General features: G+C 37.2%; 1 long non-coding RNA gene across 1 annotated transcript in view; it reads right to left on the bottom strand.

Annotated features, from left to right (window-relative positions):
• The window catches only part of LOC114487218 (uncharacterized), a 35,587-nt gene extending 27,101 nt beyond the window's left edge, over positions 1-8,486 (bottom strand). Inside the window, exon 1 of the long non-coding RNA XR_003682144.2 lies at positions 8,369-8,486. This is a non-coding gene — a long non-coding RNA (uncharacterized lncRNA). The remainder of the gene's footprint in view (positions 1-8,368) is intronic.
• Between the last annotated feature and the right edge of the window lie 17,182 nt (positions 8,487-25,668).

The raw sequence follows: 25,668 nt of genomic DNA, 5'->3' as shown, positions 1-25,668 counted from the left end.
AAAAACGATATGATCATCTCAATAGATGCAGAAAAAGCTTTTGACAAAATTCAACCCCCATTTATGATAAACACTCTCCACAAAGTGGGCACAGAGGGAATCTATTTCAACATAATAAAAGCCATATATGACAAACCCACAGCAAACATCATTCTCAATGGTGAAAAACTGAAAGCGTTTCCTCTAAGATAAGAAGAAGACAAGGATGTCCATTCTTGCCAGTTTTATTCAACATAGTTTTGGAAGTTCTGGTCACAGCAATCCGAGAAGAAAAAGAAATAAAAGAAATCCAAAATGGAAAAAGAGAAGTAAAATTGTCACTGTTTGCAGATGACCTGATACTCTACATAGAAAGTCCTAACAATGACACCAGGAAACTACTAGAGCTAATCAATGAATTTGATAAAGTTTCAGGATACAAAATTAATACACAGAAATCTCTTGAATTTCTATACACTAAAAACAAAAGATCAGAAAGAGGAATTAAAGAAGCTACCACATTTACCACTGCAACAAAAAGAATAAAATACCTAGGTATAAACTTACCTAAGGAGACAAAAGACCTGTATGCAGAAAATTATAAGACACTGATGAAAGAAATTAAGGGTGATACAAAAACACAGAAATCTCTTGAATTTCTATACACTAAAAACAAAAGATCAGAAAGAGGAATTAAAGAAGCTACCACATTTACCACTGCAACAAAAAGAATAAAATACCTAGGTATAAACTTACCTAAGGAGACAAAAGACCTGTACTCAGAAAACTATAAGATACTGATGAAAGAAATAAAAGATGACACACACAGATGGAGAGATATACCATGTTCTTGGATTGGAAGAATCAACACTGTGAAAATGAATATATTACCCAAAGCAATCTACAGATTCAGTGCAATCCCTATCAAATTACCAATGGCATTTTTCACAGAATTAGAACAAAAAACTTTATAATTTGTATGGAAACACAAAACCCTGAATAGCCAAAGCAATCTCAAGAAAGAAAAATGGAGCTGGAGGAATCAGGCTCCCCAACTTCAGACTATGATACAAAGCTACAGTAATCCAGACAATATGGTACTGCAACAAAAACAGAAATACAGATCAATGGAACAGGATAGAAAACCCAGAGATAAACCCATACACCTATGGTCACCTAATCTATGACAAAGGAGGCAAGAATATACAATGGAGAAAAGACAGTCTCTTCAATAAGTGGTGCTGGTAAAACTGGACAGCTACATGTAAAAGGCTTAAATTAGAACACTCCCTAACACCATACACAAAAATAAACTCAAAATGGATTAAAGACCTAAATGTTAGGCTACACACTACAAAACTCTTAGAGGAAAACATAGGCAGAACACTCTGAGATAAATCTCAGCAAGATCTTTTTTGACCCACCTCCTAGAGTAATGAAAATAAAATAAAAAATAAACAAAAGTGACATAATGAAACTTCAAAGCTTTTGCACAACAAAGGAAACCATAAACAAGACAAAAAGACAACCCTCAGAATGGGAGAAAAGATTTGCAAATGAAGCAACTGACAAGGAATTAATCTCCAAAATATATAAATAGCTCATTCAGCTCAATATCAAACAAACAACCCAATCAAAAAATGGGCAGAAGACCTAAATAGACATTTCTCCAAAGAAGATATGCAGATGGCCAACAAACACATGAAAATTTGTTCATCACTAATTATTAGGAAATGCAAATCAAAACTACAATGAGGTATCACCTTACACTGGTCAGAATGGCCATTATCAAAAAATCTAGAAACAATAAATGCTGGAGAGGGTGTGCAGAAACAGGAACCCTCCTACACTGTTGGTGGGAATGTAGATTGATACAGCCACTATGGAGAACAGTGTGGAGGTTCCTTAAAAAACTAAAAAAAAGGGCTTCCCTGGTGGCGCAGTGGTTGCGTGTCCGCCTGCCGATGCAGGGGAACTGGGTTCGCGCCCCGGTCTGGGAAGATCCCACATGTCGCGGAGCGGCTGGGCCCGTGAGCCATGGCTGTTGAACCTGCGTGTCCGGAGCCTGTGCTCCGCAACGGGAGAGGCCACAGCAGAGGAAGGCCCGCATACCACAAAAAAAAAAAAAAAAAAAAAAAACTACTGTATGACCCAGCAATCCCACTCCTGGGCATATACCTGGGGAAAACCATAATTCAAAAAGATACATGCACCCCAATATTCATTGCATGTTCTACATGTCCATCATCAGAACAATGGATAAAGAAGATGTGGTACATATATATAATGGAACATTACTTAGCCACAAAAAGGATTGAAATTGTGCAATTTACAGAGACGTGGATAGACCTAGAAACTGTCATACAGAGTATGTAAGTCAGAAAGAGGAAAAAAATATCATATAATATCGCTTATATGTAGAATCTAGAAAAATGATGCAAATGAACTTATTTGCAAAACAGAAATAGAGACACAGATGTAGAGAACAAATGTATGGATACGTGGTGGTGGTGGCGGATGAATTGGGAGAATGGGATTACTCCAATATTTGGTTAACATGCCTGAATAATAGGCCCCCACATAGTTCACACCCTAACCCCTGGAACCTGGGAGCGTTACCTTACATGACAAAAAGGACTTGACAGCTGTGAATAAGTTAAGGCTCTTTGGATGGAGGACATTCTTCTGGGTAGTAGAAATGGATGCAAAGTAAATACAACGGTCCTTATAGGAGAGAAGCAGAAGTGTCAGAGTCAGAGGAGATGTGACAATGGAAGCAGAGACTTGAGAGCTGTGGAGCCAAGAGTTAAGGAATTAGGGACATAGCCCTGCTGATTCATGTAAGACTTCTGACCTCCAAAGTTGTAAGAGAATAAACTTGGGTTTCTTTAAGTCAAGAATTTGTTACAGCAGCAATAGAAAACTAATGCAATACCTTTTCAGTCTATTTATCTATGGCATTGCTCTTGCTCTTTCTGTTTGGGTTTTGTATTTCATTTGTTGAAGAAACAGGGCCACTTGTCCTGTAAAATTTCCCATGTGTTGCATTTGTCTGACCACATCCCTGGGTTGTGTTTAACTTGTTCTATTTTTTCACTTCCTGTAAACTGTCAGTTTGATCTAGAAGCCAAGTCAGATATAAGTAAAGATTGATCGGTGTCTTATGATGTTCCCATAGCCTTTCAACAATGGTTTTTGTGACATTGCCATAAAGGAAGGAAAATGGTCATACTCCCATAACTTCTGTAGTTATTGGTTAGATTTATTCCACACAAAGAACCTTTCCTAATCAAATGTCCATGTACTCTTAGGTACAGTTTGAACGGAAAAGGTAGAGTAAATATTTGTTTTTTTAATCAATTTTCAGAAGAATGAATTAATTTTTTGTATCCATCAAAGGAGTTTAATGAACTGTTATTTTTTAAGTTTTATAATAATTCCATGGACTTTAACATATTTGATGTATTTTGATTCATTGCAATGATTATTCTTTTGGCTCTTAATTGCCTCCTCTGGCCAGTGAGTGGCCCTGGGTATGGCTGTTGACAGGTATGTTTGGTTCTCTTGCACAGCCTCTGACAGCTCAGCTCCTCTCTGGGTCTCAAGGTGCTGGCCCAAGTGCAGACTTTCTTTTCCAGTGAAAGGTAGTTGTCTGAGACTGTCATTTTTATATGGGGTCTCATGCTAAGCTCTCTCTCCCTGGGTGGGTCAAAGCCACAGTTAGTATCAGCATGTGCATGTGAAGATCTTGGGCTCATGTCCTTGCACTGGGTCTTTATCTGGTCTAAAACTAGTAAAGTGCAGGGGCTGGCTTGCACCAACTCAGAGAGGTGATTGTACTGTTCCAAACCCTGTTTTCAGTGTCACACTGGCAGCTTGAAATCAGCCATGGTAGGAGTAATTACACCACAGAAATTGATAAACATAAAAAATAAGAGCTCTTTTCCCTGGGAATATGCTATTAAACATTTACCACACACATCTGTAAACCCCCACAGGCCACCCAACATTGGCCTGAGTTCCTCATCTGGCTCTGATTTTTTTTTTCTTTTTGGCTCCTGGGAATTCCCATTAATTTGTTCCATTTACATTTAATGCTACATGTGATCCAAAATGCATTTGTGTTTGTAGCGGGAAAGAAGGCCATCCAGAGTGCCAAGTTGTTAGAAACATCTATAGGTAACTGTGACAGAATTTGAGACAGGGAGAGGGTAACAGAGAGGGTAAAAATACTAGGCAACATGGCCACTGCTCCCCACCACGCAACCTTCCCACAATGTCCATTTTACAAGGCAATAGTAATTACTACAGCAAATAGGGAAAGTGCTGTGACCAGGGAGTGCAGATTCAGCCTCAGGGTACAGGAGAAACTCCTACATGATCTTTCTAAATCAGTGAGAAAAAGATAGGTTAGGCCTCAAATTATAATTAATGATATTTAAATAATTTTAAAATAATTAGAATATTTAACAAATAAATTCCAGTTAAAGCACATCTCAATTTTTCAAAGGAAATTATAAAAATAAAATAATACAATTTAGATGAATACTTTAATATTGTTTTCACAATCAAATTTCACAAACTGATATGTCGTCAAAGCCAAAAGCTAGGAAGAAAAATATTGATGGGGTTTATCCCTATAATATAAAACATATGTCAATTTTTTTTCCATGAACAAATAAGACAAGTGACAGAGTTTAAAATATCTTCAATATGTATGGATATTTTTGAACTTGGCAAAATGAGTCTAAAATTTATTAGACAATAACTGGAAATAAACAACTGAAAGAGAAAAATGACACAGAACCTGCATCAATGAACATTAAAGATTATTATAAAGCTACAACAGTTACAAGAGCATTATTCCAGCTCAGAAATAGACTGGCAGGTAGGGTTAGCCCATCCCATTGCATATAATGTTGGGGCCCAGCGTTGTCCACCCCAAAATATGTTTCAATGGCATATTGATTATTTTGAATTAAATTTTTTAAGAATCAGCCAATGCAAGAGGGACACTCTCACCCTCCTTTTTTTCTCCCTGAAAGTGTAACAGAGAACAAACCTGACTCCATGTTGGACCTATTACTTTAGCTCTAATGCTTGTGATCTGTTGCTTGTGCTTAGTCATGCTGGCTCTTCACCTTTTGTAAAAGAATGTTGTCTATAGCCTGAAATATACAGGATAGCCTATTCTCAGGGATCTGACCTTTAAGAGTCCATTTGTATAGAGATAAAAAGTTGCAGAATAGAAAATGACAATTGTCTTATTGGAGGTTTATAGGAACATTGTGACCAGACCTATATGAATAGCTGCAAGAAGAAAGGATTCCTGTACCAAGAAGTTTGCAACAATCAATCACACCTGCTCCCCTTCTAGTATAAAAGAAGACTGAATTCGAGCTCCCCAAGATGTTTCTTTGGGACACTAGTCCACCATCTCGGTCTGCTGGCTTTCCAAATAAAGTTGCTATTCCTTGCCCCCAAAACTCGTCTCTCGATTGATTGGCCTGTCCTGTGGTGAGTAGTAAGAGCTTGAACTCAGTAACAATAGCAGGAAACAAATCTCTGATGTGAAAGGTGCCCTTCCTGTATCTGGAGGTAGGACACCCTTATCACCAAAGACAGGGAATTCAGGAGAGAGGCCTATATAAACAAACCTTGTTACTTCTTTAATTTACTACCTCAAGCCAGAACTCTGTTTAGATTCCTTACTAATTAAGCATGCAAAGCCTAAGTTTCTTTGTCTTGTCAATTCTTCACAAATTTATTGTTTCTTTGCCTAAAAAGTATAAAAGCTGCCTGCTTTGCCTACTTCTTAGGTCCCATTTCTATGACACCTCCATACACATGAATTAAAACTTGTTTCTTTTTCTGTTGTTAATCTGTCTTGTGTCAGTTTTACTTTTAGTCCAGCCACAAGAACTCAAGGGGGATGGAGGGGGGACATTCCCCCACCCCAATAATAGGAATGTATAAGTAATCATTTTAATGATTGGAAAAAGAAAAAGTTATTCCATAGATAATGCTGACCCAATTGGTTAACTCTAAAGAGAAGAATAAAGCTAGATTTCATTGTTGCAAGACACACCAAAATATATTCTAGTGTAAAGTATATCCTAGGTAGCTCTCAGGGTAAAGCTTTTGTAATTAATTCTTGGTGAATTTTAAAATATAAGAAAAATCAGTTGAACAACTAGAGCCAATATAGGACTTTTCTGGAAAATCTCTCTGCTACAAATCTGGAAACATAAGACTTGATAAGAATATTGAAACATGGAAACTCACATGTCTGGTGGGTGGGAGTGTGGTTTGAAGGTTCACACTAAGGTTGAGGGTCTGCAAAGACATCAGTCTAATGGCCCCCCTCCTAAGACACCTCCCCTGAAAACCAGGTAGACCTGAACCAGGATGGTCATGGGGGCTTCGATCAAGGTAATGATGAAATGGAACCAGGAGAGTGCCCTCAACAGGGAAACGTGATAGTGAAACTGAGCAGGACCCTGCAGGGGTACTGGGCACGGAAGACTTTCTGTCCCCCATTTCCAGTTCACAGGGAACAGACTACAGCCTTCATGACCTTCCCTGAGTTCCAAAGGGCAGATTTGAACAGTTGCTAATCAAGGGAGGATCAGCCAAGAAAGCACCTGAGGCAAGATTAAAGGGACCAGAGAAGCTCATCAAGATTAGGAGTCCAGACCACCTGAGATGACATTAAAGGAGTGCAGACCTTGAACACACCCTAATCTTGTCAGAGACCCCACCCTTGAACCACTGTTGTAAAACCCCTCATCAAATCCTCTGGGATTGGGACACATAGCTTTTTGGGGCAGGAGCCCACTGTGTCCCCCTTTGCCTGCAATACAGCTGTTCTTTTCTACTTCACCCAAAACTCTGTCTCCAAGATTTGATTCAGCACCAGTACAGAGAGGCTGAGCTTTCAGCATCAATACCACCTAGTTACATGATAAACTGACAAACAATATCTACATCTCCCAATTCAGAGGAGTCTCCCAAAATATTAAGTGAATAGAGTGAGATTAGATAAAGAATCATAATCCTTACATAAATACCTAAACATACAAATAGAATAGATATTATATATTGTTTAAGAACAAATACATTCTGAGTAAACGTACAAAAAAAGCTTGCACACTAAAGATGACTTGTCAAATTCAAGGTGGTGGTAACCTCTGTGAGCAAACCAAGGGGCAGAAATGGGGCTTAATAATAACTCTATTATCAATGTTTCATTTTTTTTTAAATGATCTAATGCAAAAGCATAAGCCAATAATGTCTGCTAACTGCAATCAGCATGTACATCAATGTTTGGTATATTTTTCTTTAACTTTCCTGAACTATTTTATAATTAATCATTTTAAACTGATTAAAGAGAAGAAAATATAAAGTTTAGGTGCTCTCAAATGAGAAATACATTTCTAGGTCAAACAGGGTAAGACATAAAATAAAAATTAGAAAAAAATAAAATAAAATAAAAATTAGAATACCCCAGAAAAAAGCACTTACAAATTTATAAAAGGCATAAAAAATCAGTAAAAGGAATAAATGCCATTTTAGAGAAATGGACAAAGATAATAACTGAGAACAAATAAATACAGAAAATTTTAAAATATTAGACACTTATTGTCACCTAGGCAAGGGATACGTTTTTAGAAAAGCAAAAGCAACCTAAAAATGACACATTTCATAGATAGCTAGTGGGAAGCAGCCGCATAGCACAGGGAGATCAGCTAGGTGGTTTGTGACCACCTAGAAGGGTGGGATAGGGAGGATGGGAGGGAGGGAGATGCAAGAGGGAAGAGATATGGGAACATATGTATATGTATAACTGATTCACTTTGTTATAAAGCAGAAACTAACACACCATTGTAAAGCAATTATACTCCAATAAAGACGTTAAAAGAAAAGACACATTTCAAAAGCAAATAACCTCAAAGGAATTTCAGTAAAGCAAGGAGTTAGAGGGTTCAGTTTCAGGTAGAAGACAATCTATATTATTCCAGGCTTTAGCCTTATTTAGATGTGGAGTAGGAACGCTGCTTTGGTGGATGAGGAGGTGTGGGGCAGGGAGGGAGCAAGCGTTGAAGTGTACAAAGGGGGTGACCAGCCCACTGCATTCGTTGTTAGCAGTTGGAGTTTCCTGCTTCTTAATTTTAAGAAATGGAAAACAGTCCATTCTTTAGGGATGCCCCTTTCCATGTTGATATGCTTGGGCAAGAGCAGCTACATCACAACCAGAGTAATACACACAAGGCAAATGTACAAGTACTGAGGGTCTACTGTGTGCCAGGCACAGTTCTAGGTGCTAAAGACCCAGCAGTGGACAAAATGGGCCGAGTTGCTCTCCTCCAGAAGAAATAAATAAACTCACAGATAGAGAGTAGGAGGTCAGCTGCTGATCACCGCCGCTGGCAGCAGAGAAGAGGAGGATGTTTGGGTGTGGATCGGGTATGCCATTTCCCCCTGCCCAGCTTGAGGAGGTGCTCTTGGAGGGCTGAGTCAGGCAGTGTTTGGGCCAGAGGCGGTCAGGAGGGAGAAAACAAGTGTGAAAACCTGGGGCAGGGCAGGCGTATTCAGGAAATAGCAGAAAGGACATCACCAGGGGCGGCACACACTGAATATCATTTTACAGGATGATATTAAATAATCAAGGAAATGCTCATAAAATATTGCTGAGTATAAAAATAAGGCCAAAAGTATAGGAAGATTATAGTTCTAAATTTTTTTGTTTAAAAAAATATTCAGTGAGACTCTGAAATCTCAGATTGAGGATTTATCCTAAAGAGGTCACAGATTGATACTGGCCTCACTAGTATGAGTCAATCTTAGAAATCTAATGATGAGTAAAATTAGCAAGTCACACAAGAATAAATATTGAATGAATGTGGTCAAAAGGTACAAACTTCCAGTTATAAGATAAATAAGTACCAGGGATGTAATGTACAACATGATGACTGTAGCTAGCACTGCTGCATGGTATACATGAAAGTTGCTAAGACAGTAAATTCTAAAAGTTTTCATCACAAGGAAAAATATTTTGTGTGTGCATGTATGTGCATGTTTGTGTGTGTGTGTATATATATCTATGTGAGATGATGGAAGTTAACTACACTTAATTTGGTAATCATTTCTCAATATATGTAAGTCAAGTCATCAAGCTGTACATCTTAAACTTATACAATGTTGTATGTCAATTATATCTCAATAAAACTGAAAGAAAAAAAATACCATGTGCTTCCATTTTGATGATTTCCAAAAACATAAAATTTTAACCATGTATTGTGCAGGAATGTATGTTGATAAAATTTTAAAGGAAAGCACTATAACTCCAAAATATAGGAACTACAAATTCTACATAGTGATAGATTTAATCACACCTCTTTCAGAAAGGGACAGATCAAATAGCTCAAATAATTAAACATAGAGAGGCCTTGAAGTCACAATTACCAAGGTTACGTTCATTCACGAAAGAATGTGTTTTATTTTCAAACACAAGTATAATTTTCAACATAAATTAACCATATCCTGAACCACAAAGGCAGTAGCCATAAATTTCAAGTTAATATCATTTAAACCACATTTATTTTCACAAAGCAATAAAATAAGAAAACAATTTTAAAAAGCCAAACGTTTACATAGCTTTAAATTAGAAATCAAATAGAAGTAGAAACCACAAACTATTTTTAACTGAATAATACATGGAATGGGGAAGGCAAGAGGGACATTCAGAAAAACAGATATTCTCAAAAGCATTGATTAGATTCAAAGATAGATTAAAATAAATTAAGTTTTCCACCCAAGAATCTAGGTATAAAAACACAATAAACCCAAAGAAACTAGAAGGAAAAAATTAATAAGAGAAAAACAATTTGATTCAATAAAATAAACTCACACACAAGACTTTCAGATGATCAGCAGCACCAAAAGAATATTCTATGAAATCACCAATAAAAAAAATTTAAGAAAATAAAATAAACAGTAAAATGGGGAAGACACAAATAAGTAATATAGGTAACAAAAGGCACACAGGAGTGCCAATACAAAGAGAAATTAATATGTTATAAAAGATTTATGTGCAACTTTATTTCAGTTAAAATAAAGGTTGGTTTGAGAACCATAGCCTATATTGGCAAATACTCTCCTTCCCATTTTATTCCGACAAGAGAGCTTCCTAGTAGATAGCCATTAAATGTGCATCTCGTCACTTTTTTGATAACCCACACTGAAAATTAGACAATTTAAATGAACAATAGTATTGAAAATTAGAGACCTTAGAGGGAGGCAAAGGGCAATTATGAAGCTAGCGCACTGTACCTGGGACTATTAGCATTGATCAACTTATTTCTCCCCGTTTACATGCAATTTAAACAAATGGGAGGTGCATTTGTAATAGGGAAGAACAAATCTGACTCCATATTGTATCTATTCCTTTAGCTCTAACATTTGTGCTCTGTTGCCTGTGCTTAGTCATGCTGGCTCTGAACCTTTTGTAAAAGAATGTTGCCTATAGCCTGAAATATACAGGATAGCCTATTCTCAGGGCTCTGACCTTTAAGAGTCCATTCATTTAGAGATAAAAAGTTGCAGAACGGAGAATAACATTTGTCTTGTTGGAGGTTTACAGGAATATCCTGACCTGACCTAAATGGACAGCTGAAAGAACAAAGGATTCCTGCACCAAGAAGTTTCAATACTAACCACACCCCTGCCTTACTTTGCCTTTTAAAGTGTTTTGATGAAACCCTTTGGAGAGTTTGGGGCTTTGGGGGCATGAGCCACCCATCTCCTTGCATGACTCTGCAATAAATTTTCTCTGCTCCAAACTCCAATGTTTCGGTTTGTTCGACATTACTGTGCATCAGGCACGTGAACTTTTTCGGTAACACATTTATGCCAATAAGAACATGAACTGTGATTTTGAAAACTGTCCCCATCTCTTCTGCCACCCTCCTGCATATCAGTCACACACAGCAGGGTGGAGGGGTGAGCTCCTGTGCACTGACACCACGAATCATTCCTATGGGTCAGTGCTCTGATTTATTGCCCCACAACGTGCATCAGCAAGAGGAAACCCAGCACCCCTAGCATGGTTCTAGCTACAGTGTTTCAATCCAAGGGAAAAATAAAAGCCAACAAAATGGTTATAGTATTTCCATCTCATTGTCTGCACCTGGTCCCAGAAGCCAAACATTTCCACATCTTGGCAAGATGAGGTGTCTTCCACACCATCTCTCTGGTGCATTGGTATTGGGAAGGTTATCAGAGGCTCTAAGGGTGGTCATGGCACTGCGGACTTTCACACTTCAGCCTCAGGAGTGTGCACCTCCCCAACAATGGTCCCATCCTTGCCAGGCCTCTTGGCGCCCTTCTCTAGCACCTGGGCGGCTTAATACTTAATTTCTCCAAAGAAAGAAAATGGATGTTGGAAGTGGGCTCTCAAAAAGGATTGCCTTAACAAGAGTTTGTTCCCACAGTGACCAAGTCCTGGGGCACAGACTGTGTTTAAGCTTCCTGGGTTTTCAATAAGAACTAAATTCTGAAGATTCACAAGATGTCTCCATTGCTCCTTCTCAGGCAGTTAACAAGCATTGTGACATCCATCTGATTTACAGGACAGTGTACTCCCTGTTCAGGCTGGGTAACCTGCAGGAAGCAGGCAGGATCACCCTCCAGCTTTCCCTGCCCCCTCCCTGAGGCAGGTTTCCACACAGATGATGCCCATGACTAGGGCATTCCAGGCTTCCCTTTGTCATCAAACAGGAATGAGTGTAAATCCCTGAAGACCTGGACTGGAGAGAAGACTATATTTTCTATACAAAAAAACCACTCTAGATCAACCTAAGGTATATTTTAGAGTTATTTTGCCAGGCAGAGATTTTTATTGACAATATCATGGTTTGGGGGATTTTTCGTCTGCTGTGTTTCCTCTGCAAGAAAGAGCAGGCTGCTTGATGAACTGCGGGATCCCAAACTTTCTTGACCTGTCCCACCTCTGCCCATCCACCACCTGGTTATTCTGCCATGACAGCCCTCAGGGGTCCCCACTCCAGGGAAAGATGGTAGACCCCCATTCTGACAGCTGATGGTGTTCAGGACACACTACCCCAAAGTACAGCACCTTGGCACATCGAATATCTAAGAATGAAGGAATTGGGGGAAATGGCAGAAGCAAGAAGGTCACTCTGACCTCCCCCCATGTCACCCTTCTTCCCTGAAACAGGTCATAAAACTTCTGTGTGGAAAGTGCCCTCCCTGTACCAGGAGGAGGGAAGGCATTCTTTTCACCAGAGATTAGGAATTTGGGGCCAGAAAATCTGTACAAACCTTGTTAAACTCACCGTTTTCTTCCTTGTTACTTCACCATTTACTCCCTGAGCCCAAACCACTTTGTCTTGTCCATTCTTCACAAATGTATTGTTTCTTTGTCTAAAAGGTGTGAAAGCTTCCTGCTCTGGTCACTTCTCTGGGTCTTCGTTCTCTGGTGAAGGCTCCCATGTATGTGTAAAAATTCAATAAAATATGTATGCTTTTCTCCTGTTAATCTATCTTTTTTTAATTTGTTTAACTTTTAGGCCCAGCCACGGACCCTAAAAGAGTCAAGGTCAATGTTTTCCTCCCCTCCACCATAATAACCAGAGCATCCAAACCTCTTACCTCTCGCAGTTTGTCTGTGTTCACCAGCTCAGAGGCATGGTCACACATGACATTTTAGTCCTGCAGTGTGACCAGGTTTAATTTTAGTATGTGAGATGAGAAAATCACCTACTACTCAAATAACTTAGATACTGACATTTTACAATAACAAACAGTGTTAATCCTCTCATTGTCATTTTAAAATTCAATAGTGGAGTTTATTCTAAGTTATAAAGATATGTCTTAGAACTCAAATACATTTATTTAAAAATAAATAGTTCATAAAATCATGCTCCCCAAAGTCACAATATAGGGACATCCCTGGTGGCGCAGTGGTTAAGACTCCATGCTCCCAATGCAGGGGGCCCAGGTTCGATCCCTGGTCAGGAAACTAGATCCCATGTGCATGCCACAACTTAGGAGCCTGCCAGCCACAATTAAGATCTGGCACACCCAAATTAATTAATTAATTTAAAAAAAATTTTAAATCACAATATAAAACATGTGTTCTGTCCTATAAACCATGATAGAGACCTACAGAGAGCATGGCCATAAGCTCTCTGTTCCTCTTTACCTTTTCACCTCTAGTCCCTCCCCTGGATAGCCAATTTAACCTGGTGAGTGCATTCTGAAATTTATACCTTATAAAAAATACAAATACACATAGATATGTAAACAAATGCCACTATATAGTCACATTTATAAACGGGGACTTGTGTTGTTGATAGTTTTTAATTATCCAATTTATTTATTTTGAGTATGTGATAAACATAGTACAAATTTCCAAAGATCCAAAAGAATAAAAGTTGTACTGAGTTGAAGAGTGTCCCTCAAAAATTCATGTCAACCCAGAACCTCAGAGTGTGACCTTATTGGAAAGAGTATCTTTGCAGATCTAATTAGTTTAGGATTTCCAGATACAATTATCCTGGATTTAAGGTCAGCCCCAAAGCCAGTGGCTTGTGTCCTTAAGACAGAGATGAGGACACCTGGAGTCACAGAGGGAAGAATGCCAGGTGAAGACAGAGGCAGGGATTGGATGATGAAGAGGCAAGAAGGGGTGCTCCCCTAGAGCGTCAGAGAGCACATAGCCCCATCCACAACTTGATTTCAAGCTTGTTGATTTCAGGTTCTAGCCTGTAGAACTATGAAAGACTAAATTTCTGTTGTTTTAAGCCACAAAGTTCATGGAAATTTGTTATGGCACCACAGGAAACTAATACAAAAGCAAAGTGTGTAACCCACCCATTCTTTTCCTGTGTTCCCAGTTTCCTTTCCTGTGCATTTACTATCATTAATTTCTTATATGTATTTCCAGAAACAGTCAGTGCTTATCAAATACATTCATCTCTATGTACTATTTCAAATGAATGGTAGGAGGCAAGTACACTCTGCTCTGCACCTCACTCTTCCCTCTCAGTAATAAATCTTGGAGTTCATTTCACATTAGTTTATACAGTGCTGGCTCATTCCTTTTAGCAGCTGCACACTCTTCATTTAACTATTTTTCCCCAATCTTTTGCTACTACTATAATTAGTAGGGAAGAACAAATCTGACTCCATATTAGATCTGTTCTATTGCCTGTGCTTAGTCATGCTGACTCTGCACCTTTTGTAAAAGAATGTTGCCTATAGGCTGAAATATACAGGATAGCCCATTCTCAGGGTTCTGATCTTTAAGAGTTCATTCATATAGGGAGAAAAATTTACAGAAAAGAGAATAACATTTGTTTTATTGGAGGTTTACAGGAACATTGTGACCTGACCTACGTGGTCATCTGCAAGAACAAAGGATTCCTACACCAAGAAGTTTGCAACAACTAACCACACAACTCCCTCACCTTGCCTTTAAAAGTGCTTTGCTGAAACCATTTGAGGAGTTCAAGGTTTTGGGGGCACGAGCCACCTCTCTCCTTGCATGGTCCTGCAATAAAATTACTCAGCTCCAAACTCTGATATTTTGGTTTGTTTGACCTCACTGTGTGTCAGGCACATGAACTTGCATTCGGTTACACTGCAAAGCTGTTTGCACAAGTGTGGGTATATTCATACACTATATTTCTATCAGTGCAATTGTTGGCACAAAGGATGTATGCTTTCTAAATATTGATGGTTATGGTCCAATTATGCTCTCACCAGCATCATACAGTGCCTATGTCCCTGCACACTTGCTGACAGAGCATGCCATCAGCCATCTCTATGTTTGACAATCTGATGAGGAGAAAATGGCATTATGATTTTACTTTACTACCTAGGCATATGTATAGGAGCAATTTTAATTTTCATTTCTGTGAAAGGTTAAAATCTTTCCCTATTTTTCTATTGGTTTGTTGAGTATTCTGATTTACAGAAGCCATTACAGGTTAAGAAAATTTATATTTTTCTGTCATATAAATGGAATATAATGTTCCCAGATTGTTATTTTTCTTCTGACTTTGTTTGTGGTGATGGGTGGTTGCTATTATTTTTTTAATTACCTATAATTTATTTTTCACATGTTGTTTGATGTTACTATATTTTTGTGTGTATGGTAAAATATACACATATATAAAACTGACCATTTTAACCATTTTTAAGTGTGCAGTTCTGTGGCATTATGTATGTTCACATTGTTGTGTAACCATCACCACCCTCCATCTCCAGAACTTTTTCTTCTTATGAAATTGAAACTCTACACTTTAAACACCAACTCTTCATTCTCTCCTCACTCAGCCCCTGGCAACCACCATCCTTATGATGCTGTGTTTTTGAATCATACTTAAAAAGGTATTCCCTATTACCTATCAACATTGTCTCATTTTTTTTTTTTTTTTTTTTTTTTTTTTTTGTGGTATGCGGGCCTTCCTCTGTTGTGGCCTCTCCCGTTGCGGAGCACAGGCTCCGGACGCGCAGGCTCAGCGGCCATGGCTCACGGGCCCAGCCGCTCCGCGGCATGTGGGACCTTCCCATACCGGGGCGCGAACCCGGTTCCCCTGCATCGGCAGGCGGACGCGCAACCACTGCGCCACCAGGGAAGCCCAACATTGTCTCATTTTATTGAAGTAAGTTTTGGCTTTGGTTTCTAGATTTAAATATTTGATGTATCTGTAATTTATTTTTGGTAAAGATATAAAGGAGGCATATAAATTTACTTGTAAATGCAATTTCACAATCTCATTACAGATCTGTTCTCTACCGATTTTTTTTCCAACTTGGTCATATGAATTTAGATCTATTTTGCAAATTTTTTTTTTCCATTCATCTTTCTTTTCAAGAGCAGGCTTCACGCTCTTTTAATTATAAAATCTTAACATATGTTTTAAATTCTGGGGAAGGTGTTCCTCCCCTATCACTCTTACTTATTTTCCTAGCAATTATTTGTTTATTTTTTAATACAAACTTTATAATCAGCTTGTCTAGTTCCCACAAACATACTCTGTTGGTATTTTGTTGCAATTATGTTAAATGTGTAAATTACTAGGGTGATAATCAATGTCATCAGGATGCTGATTCTTCTCATCCAAGAGGATGGCGCACCTTTTCACTGGTTCATCTTTTGTATCACTCAGGAGTATCTTACACGTTTCTTCATATAAGAGCTTGCACATTTCCCTGCATTGGCAGGCGGACGCGCAACCACTGCGCCACCAGGGAAGCCCACACATTTCTTATTAACTTTATTTCTAAAAGTTTATTGTTATTGCTAAAAATAATAGTTTTTCTACCATTATACTGTTTAACTTGTTGTAGCTTGTATATGTGAAGTCAATTAATTTCTGTGTGTGTTAATTTTGTACTTAATCAGCTGATTTCATCTTCTATTTGCTTGTAATATTTTTTCCTCCAATTTCCTTACATATTTCAAATACACAAATATATCACCTGTGAATAATGGCCATTTTGTCTCTTCTCTTACATATATTTTTGGCTTTTGGCATTAGCTAGTAATTCTGGAACAATGTTAAATATTAGTGGTAATGTTTTATCCTTTCCTTTTACCTAATTTTAATGGAAGAGATTGTTGAGTTTTCTCATTAAACATGACACTGGCCTTTAATTTGAGATTACTTACTCACAGACATGTGTACACACATGCAAATGTGCACACACGAGATTTCAGTATGTTAAGAAACTATCTACTGTTATTTTTTATTTTTATTTTTTATAAATTTATTTATTTATTTTTGCTGTGTTGAGTCTTTGTTTCTGTGCGAGGGCTTTCTCTAGCTGTGGCAAGTCGGGGCCACTCTTCATCAGGGTGCGCGGGCCTCTCACTATCGCTGCCTCTCTTGTTGTGGAGCACAGGCTTCAGACGTGCAGGCTCAGTAGTTGTGGCTCACGGGCCCAGTTGCTCTGCGGCATGTGGGATCTTCCCAGACCCGGGCTCGAACCTGTGTCCCCTGCATTGGCAGGCAGATTCTCAACCACTGCGCCACCAGGGAAGCCCTGTACTGTTATTTTTTAAAGGGATTTGATCAAAAATAAATGTTAGATTTTTTTAAATGTCTTTTCAGCATCTACAGAGATGATCATGTTTTATATACAAAAGTATCAGTTATAGTAATAAAATTGCATTGTACTCAGAAAACTGTATTGAGATTTCTGTCTTAAACTATACTTACATTTTAAATAAAATAGACCAGAAATTTGTCAATTGTTTTAATGTTGTCTGACAGAATCTTCTATTAATATTTAACTTAGGATGTTGCATCAACATTTATGACAGGTCAGTCAGTAGGCTTTTTTATTTGTTCTTTTAATTGTTGTTCTATGATTTATAAATTTTATTTAAATAATTTGAAAGATTTTCTGCTTTTTCTCTGCTCTTCAACAGTTTACACAGACTTAGACTTACCTATTCTTTAAAGTTTGGGTAGAATTTCTGTCAGTGAATTGTTACTGTAATTTCTTTTGTGGTTATATCTTTCATTTATGGTGTTTGCTTTCATTTATAGTGTTGTGTATCTTTTGCCAACCCAGATAATTTTATTTAATTTTTGTTCCAGCAATGAACTTTATACCTTTAACACATTTAAAAACTGAATCCTCTGTTTCTTTAAATGGTCCCTATTATTTCCTTACTGTAATAATGTTCCTAGGGTACTCCCAGTGATAAACACCTCTCCTCTCTCTTCCACACTGTATTTTAGTTTATTATTATTTTAGTGTTTCCCTTTAAAGTTTAAAAATATATATCCCAATATTATCTTATTTATCCATTTTGAAATGGTTGTCTTGACACAAGACAAGGGCATCAGAATACTCAAGTTATCATTTACCCTTTCTCCTACTGCCTTTGGAGCTTGGGCTGGTTGGGTGTTTTATACAGCATTAGGGTCTGCAACATTCACAGCATATTCTCTAATCATAATTCCTACACTGTCTTTAGTCTTGTTTCATTAAATAGATTTAGTTGCAATTGCCTGTCTTTTTCCCATAATATATTCATTCATCTGTTGGTTATCTGAAATTTGTCTTCAGCACTTTCTTCAGGACCTGCTAAAAAGATCTACAATGATTTAACAATGTTTGTTCTGCTGCCTTTATAATTAAAAAGCACTCTGCCTTGGAATAGAATTTTGGCTATACTTCCATTCCATGAGAACTGAGAAAGTACTGTTCTACTGTCTTCTAATATTAAATGTGTATATGGAGAAGGCTAAGGCTTAAAAGCAGTCATGTGTTTTGTTTTGTTTTTCCTTTCTCATTAAATGTGGCAATCATCTACATGGATGCAAAGGAACTGTTTTTCTAGTCTTGAAGTTCAATATTTTTGTTAGTATACTTTTAAAATATAATGTTCTGTGTCAGTTTTTCCTAGACAATCAGTTTGTAGATTTAAAATTGTTTTTCTTGGGCTTCCCTGGTGGCGCAGTGGTTGCGCGTCTGCCTGCCGATGCAGGGGAACCGGGTTCGCGACCCAGTCCGGGAGGATCCCACATGCCGCAGAGCGGCTGGGCCCGTGAGCCATGGCCGCTGAGCCTGCACGTCCAGAGCCTGTGCTCCACAAAGGGAGAGGCCACAACAGTGAGAGGCCCACGTACCGCAAAAAAAAAAAATAAATAAATAAAAAATTAAAAAATAAAAAAATAAAATAAAATAAAATTGTTTTTCTTTATGGAATGTTTTCTTTAAATGTATGTTTAAATATTTCCATGGGTTTGCTCTTAAATTATATCTCTTCTGTTTCGGCAATCCTTAATTAACACATATGGTACTAGTTCTCCATCGAACTATAATTATTTTTTAAAATTTTAGATATTGCAAGATTCAGGGGTCAGCAATCTTCCCATCTGTCTTGAGATTTCTCTTCTGCTTGAAGCACTCTCTGTTTCAGAAACTTTCACAAGTATTTTATTTACCTACAACTGTCAGCTGATATTTTCTAAATCAAGGCACATCCAAAAATACTGACTTTAACCCTGACAAGTGAATGGTGTTTAGTGAGGAATATGTTTTGGGTCAAAATCCTTTCCTCTTAGTATTTTGTTGACATTATTTCACTGTCTCTGAGGTCCATGGCCAGAGAAGAAAGGTCTAATGCTAATCTTATTTCAATTTTTAAGTGTCTGTTTCTTTCATTTTGGAAGCTGAAACAATTTTCAATTTATACTTGGAATGTCAGGATTTCAAAAAGATACATCTAGGCATCTCTTCACTTTTTAAATTAATCTTTTCTCTACCTAATGAGCTTTTTCAATCTGCAGACTCAAGACTTTATTTTTTATTTTATTTTATTGTGGAGAGAATGCTTAACATGAGATCCACTGTCTTAACAAAATTCTAAATATACAATACATTATTGTTGATTGCAGGTACAGTGTTGTACACAGATCTCTAGAGCTTATTCATCTTGCTTGACTGAAATTTTGTGCCTATTGATTAGTAACTCCCCATTTACTCCTCTTCCAAGTCCCTGGAAACCCCCATTTCACTTTTTGATTCCATGAATTTGACTATTTTAAGGTACCGCTTATAAGTAGAATCATGCAGTATTTGTCTTTTTATGACCGGTTTATTTCACTTAGCATAATGCCCTCAATGTTCATCCATGCTGTCACATATTGCAGAATTTCCTTCTTTTTTAAGATTGAATAATATTCCATTTTATGTATATATCCCACATTTTCACTATCCATTCATCTGTCCATGAAGATTTAAGTTGTCTCCATATTTTAGCTATTGTGAATAATGCTGCAATGAACATGGGAGTAAAAATATCTCTTTGAGATCCTGATTTCAATTCTTTTGGATAAATACCCAGAAGTGGGATTACTGGATATATGGTAGTTCTATCTGTAATTTTGATGGTTTTTCATAGTGGCTGCACCATTTTGCATTTCCATCAATAGTGTGCAAGGATTCCATACCCTCACCAAAAGTTGTCTTTTGTACTTTTGATAATGACCACCCTAATAGATGTGAAGTGATATCTCATTGTGGGTTTGATTTTCATTCCTTGATGATTAGTAATGTTGAGCACCTTTTCATGTACTTGTTGGCCATTTATATGTCTTCTTTGGAGAAATGTCTGTTCAGGTCCTTTGCTCATTTTTTAACTGGGTTATTAGTGTTTTTATTATTGAGTTACAGGAGCTCCTTATATATTTTGGATATTAACCCCCTTATCAAATATATAGCTTGCAAATATTTTCCCATTCTGTAGGTTGCCTTTTTACTCTGTTTATTGTTTCTTTTGCTGTACAGAAGCTTTTTAGTTGGATGTAGTCTCACTTGTTTATTTTTGTTTTTATTGTTTTTTTTTTGTTTTTTTGTTTTTATTATTGTTTTTATTGTCAAGACCAATGTCATGAAGGTTTGCTCCTATGTCTTCTTCTAGGAGTTTTACAGTTTCAGATCTTATGTTTAAGTCTTTAATCCATTTTGAGTTAATTTCTGTATATGGTACAAGATAAGGGCCCAATGTCATTCTTTTGTATGTGGATGTTCAGTTTTGACTCAAGAGAAATTTTCCTTTTTTAATTTAATCATTATGTCTCTTTGAGCTGTTTATTTTTATCTCTTTGGACTGCTGAATCATTTGGTTGTTATAGTTCCTCAAATTACTTTCAGTTTCTAACATTTTTTCTTTCATTATTTCTACTCCTTTGGTACTTTTGTTCTAAATTGTGAAATATTTTTCCAGTTTGTCTATAACATTTAGATTTGGGAAAGTCATTTTGTGCTCTAACTGAACCTCCTTTTAAGCCTTATTACATTTTTGTTAAAATTGTCAACTGGTTTTTCTGCCTGTTCTGCTTCACTGATGTTGCCTTGTAGCTTGTAATTCTCCCTAAGTTCACTGTTACTCTTCTTTGGCTGCTCACATTTCTGTACACACCCTCAGCTGCTGGGTCACTTAGAGTCTGTAGAGAAGTGGTAAACCAATAATGTGGGCAGATCTACTTCCTTTCATGCTGACTGGCAGTGAGCAAGCTTACAAACTATTAAGTCTCTGTCAAGGCAGAAGGATGAAGCATTTTTTATATATATGTAGTCTGTAAACTGCTGTTCCTCAAAATTGGTCCTTCAACAAAAAAATAAAAGTTATCTACATAGACATATTCCACAGCTTGAACCCTGTACTGAGATTTCCCTTATACACCCCTCACAGAAGCCAGCTCCATCTTCTGCATATAACATGTCTTCTATAAATAGTAAATTCCCTGTTCACGGCAATGGATAGATTTATACAATAGCTAAATCTTCAAGCAATCCTGGGCAAACGGCCTAAAAAGAGAAAGCCCTGTCACATGCATTATCCCATGTCATCCTTACAACAGCCCTGTGAAGCATAGGCTATGCCCCTCCCTCACAAAGGAGGAAACAGAGGCCCAGAGAGTTAGCCATTGTCTCCTGTTAAAATGGAGAGGCTGTCGTGTGGCCCTGGCTTAGCCTGAGGTTAAACCTGGGGTCTGTGCACCACACCTTCCCTTCCCATGTTTCCAGGACAGCTAGAGAAGCAGTCAGTGGCTGTGACTCAGGCTGCAGAGAAGTGGCACTGAGACCACAAGTGAGTACTTTACAGAAACTACCACAGAAAACTAATTTCAAGCATATTAGAGAACATTCAAACTTAACTAGTAAATTAAATACAAAAAATTACCACAAGATACCATGCTCGTCTGACAGCCTGATGAAGATGAAAACCACTGACTTTGCTCAGTGCTGGTGGGAGTGTAATGACAGGCGTTCTCAGTCCCCGCAAGTGGAAATAAAATGTTAGCAATTTTGTGAAAAAACACTTGGATGTGTGTATCAAAGAACCTTTAAAGGGCTGTTTAAAATGCGACGTGATAATTCTAATTCTGGGGTTTCATCTGAGATGAGGTCAAAGATTTATGAAGCATGTGGTTTGTTTCAGCATGATTTAAGATTAGAAAAAGTTGAAAATAAATTATATATCCAACATAAAGAAAAAATATGTAAAGAAAAATAATCCCACAGAAGAAAAAAGTCTGGAAGGAGTTGTGACAAATTGCTTGAGTTGGCTACTTCATGGATGGAAGGGTGGATAGGTATATATTTTTATAATTACATGTTTTTAAATTTTTCTATCATGTGTCATTTGATCATCAGATCAAATATGACAGTCCCTGGCCTGGCCTGCTGGAATAGCACATAGAATCATGTATGTGCAGTAGGGCAGGAAGGTCTTCTTGTTGTGGTAGGGAGATCCTTGAATGCTGATAGGGCAAAAGATCAGAATAGAATCAAAGAACCTACAAAGATTGCAAATAAGCACATGAAAAGGTATTCAACATCATTTGTCATTAAAGAAATGCTAATTAAAACAACAATAAGATACCACTAAGAATGTATTAGAATGACTAAACCCAAAAAGCTGACAAAACCAGTTGCTGGCAAGAACATGGAGCAAAAAGAACTCTCCTCCATTGCTGGTAAGAATGCAAAATGGTACAGCCACTTTGGAAGAGTTTCGCAGTTACTTACAAAGTCAGACATGTTCTTTATCATGTGATCTAGTGATTGTGCTCCTAGGTATTTACCCAACTGATTTTAAATTCTGCCCACACGAAAACCTACCCATAAATGTTTGTAGCCACTTTATTCATAATTGCCAAAAACTGGAAGCAACCAAGACGTCCTTCAAATCTGTGAATAGATAAATAAACTTTGGATGGAATAGAATGAAGTATTATTTAGCAATAAACAGAAATGAGGCTATCAGGGGGTACAAAAACATGTGAATCTTCAATGCACATTGCTAAGTGAAAGAAGACAGTCTGAAAAGACCACATGCTGTGTGATTTCATTATATAGAGACAAGAAAGAGTGGTTGCCAGATTTGGAAAGGGAAGATAGTTGAATCATAGGGTATCTTTTAGTGTACTGACACTATTCTGTTTGATTCCATAATGGTGAATACATGAAACTATGCATGCATTTGTCAAAATGCATGGAACTTTACAGCACAAAGAGGAACCTTATGTATAAAAATGTTCAAAAATCATTTGGGAAGTCAGACACTTACAGGGTTGGATGTAGACTGTGACAAAAGAAACTCACTGTATTACAAATGTATGACACAACCTCACCCAAGAGAGCGGGGAGAAAAAGTGCTGACTTAAGTAGTTTCAGAAATGAGTATATATTGTAAGACTGAGACAAAGGAAATGTGCATAAGCACTGTACTCTAGATGAAAGTGTTGTTTTCTTTCAAGATATGGGTTAACACACCTGAAACTACCATACACATATATGGAATTAGAAAGGAATTGAACGGTAGAGGGTGGGTACAAGAGTTCTCACTGTTAAAACAGGAAGTTACATATAAGCAAAGGTAGAAGGCTTAAAATGATCCATAGGTAATGGATTAGAGTTGGAGACATCAGTACCAACTCATGTTTAGCTTCATATAAAGGGGTACATACAAAAATATTTATAGATCTGTTAATATCCATAAATATAGACACATATATAGTGTGTGTACTTACAAATTTCCTTGCTCTTTCAGCCAAGAAGGTCTAGAAGCAGTGACTCCCCAGTAGCACCTAACACTCATATCTTGGTTTTTAATACTATTCTCCAATAAAAGGAAAAAGGACTCCTTGGAGAAATGGCTTTTTCTTGAGGCAGGGAATATACAAGATGAGAGCCTGGAACATCTTATTGTGCCCCCCAAAAAGGACATACTAAAACACATACACACACACACACACACACACACACACACACACACAAAGTGATTGAATAAATAAATGTGGAATAATAGATTAATTTCCTCTGCAGAAAAATTTCAAGTAATATATGCAGATACCCCACAAAGAAGGCAAAGTGAAACTGTCCCCTCCTTAAGTGAGAGCTGTGCATAATGACTTCCTTCCAAAGAATACAATATGCAAGGGGGCAGGGAGAATAACAGTAGAGGAACCAAAAAAACCCTGATCACTCAGCCAGGTGATCAAGGCTAAGATCAACAGTGATAAGTCATGTGGATAATATGTACCCTTAATATGATGTAATGAGAATGGCTTTACCTCTGCAGTCTTCCTCCTAAAAACCCATATGTTTAGTCTAATCCTGAGAAAAACATTAGTAAAATCCCAACTGAGGAACATTCTACAAAATATCTGATGAGTACACCTCAAAAATGTCAAGGTCATCAAAAATTAGGAAAGTCTGAGAAATTGTCACAACCCAGAGAACCTAAGGAGACACAAAAACTCAATGGAATGTGCTGTCCTGGATGACATCCTGGACATAGGTAAAACTAAAGCAAGATGAATAAAGTATGGACATTAGTTGATAATAATGTACCAATATTGGTTCATTTTTTTGTGATAAATATACCATATTACAGTAAGATGTTAATAATACAGGAAACTGCCTATGGGGTTTATGGGAATGTTATGTACTATCTTCACAATTTTTTCTGTACATCTAATACTATTCTAAAATAAAAATATATTAATAAAAAATAAATCACATTATCACTGTATTTAATTAAGTGCAAGTTTATACATAAAATATTTAATTTTAAAAAATTATGAATTATTTGTTTATTTTTTGTTTTTAATCGATTGTCTTGGGAGACTGACCTAAGAAAACATTAGTAAGATTTATGTCAGAGAATGTTTTGCCTATGGTTCTCTTCTAGGAGTTTTATGGTCTCATGTCTTATACATGTCTTTAAGCCATTTTGAGTTTGTTTTTTGTATATGGTGTGAAGGAGTGTTCTAACTTCATTGATTTACATGCAGCTGTCCAGGTTTCCCAACACCACTTACTGAAGAGACTGTCTTTTCTCCATTGTATATTCTTGCCTCCTTTGTCGAAGATTAATTGACTGTAGGTGTGTGGGTTTATTTCTGGGCTCTCTATTCTGTTCCATTGATCCATATGTCTGTTTTTGTGCCAGTACCATGCTGTTTTGATTACTGTAACTTTGTACTATTGTATGAAGTCTGGAAGGTTATGCCTCCGCCTTTGTTCTTTTTCCTCAAGATTACTTTGGGAAATCTGGGTCTTTTGTGGTTCCATATAAATTTTGGATTATTTGTTTTAGTTCTGTGAAAAATGTCATGGATAATTGATAAGGATCACATTAAATCTGTAGATTGCTTTGGGTAGTATGGCCATTTTAACAATATTAATTCTTCCAAGAGCATGGGATATCTTTCCATTTCTTTGAATCATCTTCAATTTCCTTTATCAATGTTTTATAGTTCTCAGCATATGTCTTTCATCTCCTTGGTCAGGTTTATTCCTAAGTTGGTTTGTTTTGTTTTGTTTGATGTGATTTTAAAAGAAGTTTCTTTTCTTTTTTTTACTTTCCCTTTTTGATATTTCCTTGTTAGTGTAAAGAAATGCAACTGATTTCTGTATGTTAATTGTGTATTCTGCTAAATTGCTGAATTCTTTTATCAGTCCTAGTAGTTTTCATGTGGAGTCTTTAAGGTTTTCTATAAGTCATCTGCGTACAATGACAATTTTCTCTCTTCCCTTCCAATTTGGATACGTTTTATTTCTTCTTCTTGTCTCATCAGTGTGGTTAGGACTTCCTAATCAAACTTACAAGCTTTTGCACAGCAACGA

This window comes from Physeter macrocephalus, chromosome 11 (genome assembly GCF_002837175.3).
Source record: "Physeter macrocephalus isolate SW-GA chromosome 11, ASM283717v5, whole genome shotgun sequence".
NCBI classification, from domain to species: Eukaryota; Metazoa; Chordata; class Mammalia; order Artiodactyla; family Physeteridae; genus Physeter; species Physeter macrocephalus.
Note: the sequence above shows the minus strand (reverse complement) of the source record. Positions and strands in the feature narration are given on the sequence as shown.